The sequence below is a fragment of the Euprymna scolopes genome, chromosome 15, assembly GCF_053919585.1.
Source record: "Euprymna scolopes isolate OS-2025 chromosome 15, ASM5391958v1, whole genome shotgun sequence".
In the NCBI taxonomy this organism is placed as follows: Eukaryota; Metazoa; Mollusca; class Cephalopoda; order Sepiida; family Sepiolidae; genus Euprymna; species Euprymna scolopes.
In genome coordinates, this window is record NC_136496.1 from 77,490,150 (window position 1) to 77,497,502 (window position 7,353).

Genomic DNA, 7,353 nt, shown 5'->3' on the forward strand with positions numbered 1-7,353 from the left:
CTTATGAAAATCTATTGTGCAATCAAGAAGAAAAAGCTATATTTCTAAAAGAGGAAGAGTGCACAAGAACTAGTGGAATCTTTGGGAAGAAGAAAAACCGATTTCCTTTTATTTTATTTTTTAATCATTTCGGATCGGAGGTGGGAAACAACGGTGTTGGCTTTTGGGAAGGAGAAGATGAAGAAGGGGAAGAAGAGAGGGGTAAGTACCCGAGCAGAAGTTTTCACAACAAGCAACTGGTGTCTGCAGAACTGCGTTGGGAATAATTATTATTACCATTATTATTTTTATTATCCACTTGTGAAAAGACAGATGGTTTTGGTTAATTTGGCCATATCAGGCTTCCTGGGAAGGGCTGGATTTCTTTTTCTTTTCTTTTTTTTTGAAGACGTTCAGAATCGCAGAGAGTGAGACAAAGAGAGAGAGAGAGAGAGAGAGAGAGAGAGAGAGAGACTACTTGATTAACAGCTGTAGAAATTTAGAGAGGATGATATATATATATATATATATATATATATATATATATATATATACACACACACACACGAGAAAAAGAAAAAAAATCTAGAAAGGTCGACGTTGAGAGAGGTCCACTGCGAGCGCGAGAAAGACACATAGAAAGAGCTCCAGCTCCACTGCGTATGCGAGAAAGACAGAGAAAGATATACGATGTGTGTGTGTGTGAGAGAGAGAGAGAGATTTTGAGAGCGTGATTGCGTGAGAAACGTGGATATTGCGAGAGATCCAGAGAAAGAGGTAATTATTAAAAACGAAATAAAAGAAAAAAGTAAAGTTTTACTTTTAAGTTATATTCTGGTGGTGCAGTCGATGTGAATGATGATGCCGATGAAAAAATTAATAAAAATGACTCAACTATTAACTGCATTTACCCAACGTTGTCCGGCTCAGGGGAAATAAATTCAAAACATAATCATGTTTGTAGAGACTTCTAAAGTTTTAAAAATGTTTTAGTCCCCCTCCCCTTTATTCGAGTTTTGATTTCAATAAATAAGAAAATAATTCGATATTCATCGAAGTTACGTATAGATAAGAAACACGATTCCATCGGCTGATTTGACTTTTTTTTTTTGTTAAATTGCATTTTCACCCCAAACAAGGCACAGTGCCATTTTGATGTAGGCGGCTAATATCTAGGATACAATTGCGGGGATACTATGTAGGGAATTAAGCAGCAAGATGTCTGTTCACATTACACTTGAACTTCTGCATGTCAGTACAGTTGGGGAAGTAGGAACCCGGAAGGGAATTTCAAAGTCTAGCAGTTCTGGGGAAGAAACTATTAGAATAGAAGGATTTCTGGCATCTGGGGATTTCTACTTTGTAGGGGTGAGATTTTGCTGCTTGTGGGAGGTATTTACGCTGACTAATATACAGAGATATTTAAAGTACATCTTTGAAATGTGCTTCTTCAATTAACATTTTGCAGTTGTAAAAATAATATGAAAATTGTTTTAGTTAAGGCCTTTTTATGATAAATTTAAAGTAAAAGATAAATATCTAGAATATATTTCAAAGCTTTTTTTTTTTAAATTTTGTAAACAAATCTAATACTTGTCTCCGCATCATTATTCTTACATTGATTTTTAAAAGGATACCATACAATGAAGGTATGCGTATAAGAATAATAAATGAGTTATATGACTACTTCATTTAATCACATACGAAGATATGTTATGTGTATATTTTCAGTATTTACTTCAACAGTGAGCTAGATAGTAAGGCTGCCTGACGAATTCTCACGAGAAATGAAACGCGGAATATTCTGTGTATATATATTTTCATAACTGTATATATATATATATGGGACGATTGAAGAGAATCGGGAATCCGAATCAGAAAAAAACTGCCTAATTTCCGATGCCAAAAAACGATTTTTATTTGTTTATTATTGTATAAAAAAAATTAATTTTCTATTGTCGATAATAATTGATATCGAACTAGCAGTGGCGCTAAAGATTTCCCCCCTCACAAGTGTATATTTTACGTTTGTGAAAATATATGCATCTATTGCATGAGTTTTTACAGTAATCCGGAAGAAAAATGAAGAAATAAAATCAATTGTATAAGTAAATATTTATACGTTTTAAAAGAATCGGGAAAAAAATATTGGTTAGTTGTTTTTGTTTTACGGCATATCAACCCTTTTCAGGTTATTTAATGCCAAATCCAGTGACTTTGAAGAAAATTTTTTTAATAGAATAAATTTGTTTTTTCAAGTCGGTTTCTATTTTAACCCATAGTTGGGACCCTAACAGGTACTACTACTCCGGATCAGAGTGGACCTGGGAGCAATGACAATTAAAGGATGGCTTCACACTCCCCAAAGCCCGCAAGCTGGGGCCCTCATCATCGGATATAGTTTAAGGTCATATTCAGAACCGGAAAAAAACAAACAAACATTGGAATCGTCCCAGGGACTTAAAACGTTGAAAGTTCAAATCGAAATTGTCCCTTAAGAAGCTCCCCCCCCCCTCACACTTGTTTTTCTGGCTAATCAAAATATTTTTAATCTGAATCAAAAGTTGACACTTTGTTAACTGGTGTGTGTGGTGTCTGGTGTGGTCGAAGAATGAACATACTGGCTCGATAAAATCCGGCAACGAGTTCCGACAGTCGAAAAGCGACTGCACAAAATTCAAAGGTATTTTATATTTGTTTCAAAACTGGGCTCAGGGGTTAAGATTAGGGATTACAGTTTTCAATGCCGAGATCAGTTTTCTGGTAACCACAGAAACGGGAGTATTTCTATAAAATTACGAAATTAAAATCGGGTTCTTTAAACGGAAAAAGAAAAACAGGTTTGTTTATATTAAATAAATAATGAAAAAAATATATGAGTAAACGTGCTGGTTTAAAATCAAATTTACCGAAACTTTGTATAAATTTTTAATTTGAAATTCCAAATCTTGTGCCGAAATAAATTGGAAGCTATAAATTTTTTTTTTTTTTTTTTAAAATGCTAAATTAGAAGTGTACACAGAAAAACACACACACACACACACACATATACACACACACACGTGTGTGTGTGTATATATATATATGTGTGTGTGTGTGTGTGATAGACTGAAGAGAGAAATTCCTCACTGACAAATCATTAATTTTTATTAAATAACTCGCTTAATAAAATGCATGTTTTCCAAAATAAATAAATAAAATAAAATAAAAGCGACAGAAAAAAGAAACGAAGAACAGAAGAAGGCAACAAAAACAAAAATACACCCGCGAATAGAAAGAGGAAAAGAAAAAGAGTTTACATAAAAGACGGGAGAAATTAAAAGTATTATTTTGACAATAAAAGACCTTAATATAAAGTGGCGAATCTGTATTTAATATTAAAAAAAAAAAATGGGGGAAAAAGAAGAAGGCAAAGTTTACGTGTTGGCCTTCCGTTGGGTTGACCAAAAGGGAGCCGAGTGCCCCCCCCCCCTCTCTGATGGACCCAACGAAATGCAGCTAGGGGAGAGATAGGGAGGGTATTATTAAGTTGATTCCGTTAGCGATTTTTTTTTTCTTACCAAGCCCTAAGTGTCGGAGGGGACAGATTATCTGGTTATATAGATCAGGCGTGGTACTTACCGCAGGAAGAAACCTGAAATGTGTTGACGTTCAGGAATAAAGGTTTCTCGACGAGTGACAATAAATTCCTTTTTACCTCTGAAAACACTCACAGCAAAGGTAATGGAGTGCTTGCTTCCCAGTGCCGACCTCTGGTGGCCAATACAACAACCACCCCCAACCAAGGTAGATAACTCTGATCTTATTTGGCCACAGCTAAAGAAACAAAAATCTACGGAAATAAATAAAACGCTGCTGCTGATCCAATTCATTTCGCAATTGTATTGGTTATCAATAGAACTTATTGATTTCTTTATACATATATATATATATATATATATATATATATATATATATATATATATATATATATATATATATGGGAAAATATCCTTTTTCAATTATATTTCACCCTTTCATTTATACAAATCCTTTTTTATTTATAAAGCTCGAAAGATGCTTGCTTGTGTAGATTGATGCTGCTGATGCTTTAAACCAACGCATTTCAGGTGAAAACATTATTACGTGCTTATGTGTCATGTCGAAATTAGTATCTGTTTAAAATATGACAAAAAATGATCCAGTAGAAAAATAATTACCTGTAAAAACAGCATTTATCGAATTATTGAGTTTTATCTAATGTCTTAAATGTGGAAAAGTTGTGCGACCAATTCAGTATAAAGTGACTTATCTTCCTTTCGCGTAAATAAACGGCGGTCCGCTATTTAAAAAACAAGCAAACAAAAATCTCAGAACGTAAATATGGATTTCTTTCTTTCTTTCTTTCTTTTTTTGTTAAAAATACATATAGTGCATCTTCTACTGGATCATTTTTCGTAGTTTTTGAAATTTATAATATTTTCGACATGGCACTGAAGTACGTAATAATGTTTTCACCTGAAATGTGACAATTTAAAACATCACTTATCTGCACAAGCATCTTTAGAATCTGAGAGAGAGAGAGAGAGAGAGAGAGAGAGAGAGAGAGAGAGAGAGAGAAAAATACGTATAACACCTGGAAAGTTGCATAATTGTTTTTCTCATAACAAATTAAAACGATTTCAAAGAGAAGAAAGTCTGAAAAGAAATAAGTTTTCTTTTTTTCTCGTTCTAATCTTAAATGTTCTTCTCACAACATTTCGGCCGATGTAACCTCCAACCTTCTCCAGATGCCTCGTGCCGAACTCGGCAGTATGTATATGTATATATAATAATAAGTAGTAATAAGAGGTAACACTACAAAAAAGGAGTCACCTCCTATCAAGGCCCAGAGGCCACTTAAGGATAAGGGTTAATGAGTTGTACAGTAGTCAATGGGACCATATTGTAGTAATTGTTAGTTTTGGAAATTTGGTAAATTAGATTACTTAAGGCAGGGGTCTCTAACCTACGACCCACGGGCCAGATCCGGCCTGCCAAAGTCTTTAATCTGGCCTAGAAACCTCTTATTAAAAATGCAAAAATATTCAGAAAAAAATTAAAAAGTGAAAATAGTGTGGTCGTTTTTTTTTTTTTTTGTCCAGAAAATTATTAAAAGAATGGGGTTTTAGAGAACAAGTTTCACTAAAAGGCAAAGTTAATGTGAAAAACAGTATAAAACACGTCCGGATTATTATTTTTTTGGCCTTTGTAGCTTTAAGAAGTCAGCAATATGCCTCCTCGTTCAGAAATTTTGGAGACCCTTGACTTAAGGGGACGGCTCATCAAGAACTTGTTTACGTTAAGTGACTTACCCTACCAATAACCCTAAATCTGAGGAGAAGACGAGTCACTCAGATGTAGAGTTTTCTTTTTCTTTTTTAATTACATTTTCACCCCAAACAAGGCACATTGCCACTTTGGTGTAGGGGGCTACTATCAGGCATATAAGCTACTGGGGTACTATGTAGGGAGTTGGGCAGGAAGATGTCGGTTCATGTTATACTTGAACTTCTGCATGTTAGTACAGTTTGGGAAGCAGGGACCCGAAAGGGAATTCCAAAGTTTAGCAGTTCTGGGGAAGAAACTGCTGGAGTAGAAAGCTCTCTTACATCTAGGGATCTCTACTGTATAGGGATGGGGTTTAGCTGCTTGTCGGGTTTGTTAGGGGTATTTACAATGTGGAGGCATAAGTGCTTGCAGTTCGTCAGAGCATTCACCATTAAAATACTTGTAGAACAGGCAGAGGGATGCAACATTTCGTCAGTGGGACAGAGGCTGAAGCTTAGATGACAGTTCAGGACCTATCAGATTGGTGACTCTCTTTTGGATCTTGTCTAGGAGCGAGAAACTAGTAGCAAATCTAATTTTTAAATTAAAAACTTTGAAAACAATTTTGAGATGTTAAAGTATACAAGTTGATAGAAAATTCAATTTCAATGCATTTGGTAAAAATTACATCATATACAGGGTGAGTCACAGAAACGGATATTTTTAAGCAAAAAAACCCAAAAAAACTCACTGAATATTTAAAAAAATTTAAAGTAGGTTTAAAGGCTACCTTCTTTACTCCTTACCCCTTACTCAAGGAGAGCAAGTAGTCGTTCTATAAAAAAACCCGTTTCCCATGACTCATCCTATATATATATATCTACTTATATATAAAAGCCACTTGATGTGTGTGTGTGTTTTCCCTATGAACTCCGAAATGGCTGAGCCTGTTTTTTATAAAATTTCCCACAAATATACTTTATGTGTCTGGGAGTGTTCTTAAATAGGTTTTGTATCGGAATGCCTCTGATAAGTACAGAAAATCGTTAATCGATGATCGAAAAATCTGGTTAAAGAAACTGTCCAATTTTGAACAAAGTTTACACCTTATAAAGCCTAACGTCACAAGTGCATTTGAGAAGTTTTATCATTGCACAAGCAGAAAGGCCAGCATATAAAATCAACAGTAATCTCTTTGATAAGACAGTAACATGTTCGAAATGAATGTTTCTGTTTAGGGTACAATTGAACCATGATATTTGACTTTTGAATTTTCAACTTTAATTCAAGCCAGCTATAAAATCACACCTGTCTCTTTAAATACATGTATGTATGTATGTTTGTATGTCTGGCTAAAAACAGTATCAATCAGTACCGATTGGAAGCTCGACCCTTCGGACGACACATATCGAAAAATTGACTAAGAACATTAATTTCTTCCATCTTAACTGGGCACTTTTCTACAGTGAGGGGTCGCTTTTTCACCGATATTTTCGAAAGTCATCCCCTCTTTTCGATTGACTAGCATTAATTTAAACCTTCCCACTTCCTGTTTGGCGATGGACGCAATGGCAAAGATGTCACGTTTTTTTTTTTTTTTCACATTCTTTTCCTCCTTCACGGTACGGGTCCAAGCCTGCCTGCTACCACTTTTTTTTTTTGCCCAACATGCACCTCCAAACACCTGGGCCACGCCGGGCACCCAGGCTAGTTATATATAAAAAAAATTGATAAAATCAGCAGTAAGTTCTCTACAGTGCAATGTAGGCTACAATGTATTATGGCCTAAGTAACTGCAGATCCCCAACTACAGCAGGCAATCGATCGATTTGATTGAAAAATGAGTAATTTCACTGATATTGATGACAATAAAAGTGTGGTGTAGAGCATTTATTGATCGTCATTCAATCCCGGGCAACGCCGGGTTTACCTGCTAGTATATATATATATTTCATTAAATAAAACAGACGTTTTTTGTCTATTAATTCTATTTTTGATCCTTTCCAACATCCGAATAACAGTCTTCACTTCTGGCAGGAACTGGCTGATGTAATCACCATATTTATCATAAGTCTAAGTACTTTC

General features: G+C 35.0%; 1 protein-coding gene across 1 annotated transcript in view; it reads right to left on the bottom strand.

Moving 5' to 3' along the window:
• LOC145293923 (twisted gastrulation protein homolog 1-B-like) overlaps positions 1-3,769 on the bottom strand; it is a 115,250-nt gene extending 111,481 nt beyond the window's left edge. The window contains exon 1 of the mRNA XM_080140746.1: positions 3,601-3,769. The gene's annotated coding sequence lies outside the window, so the exon portion shown is untranslated. The remainder of the gene's footprint in view (positions 1-3,600) is intronic.
• Between the last annotated feature and the right edge of the window lie 3,584 nt (positions 3,770-7,353).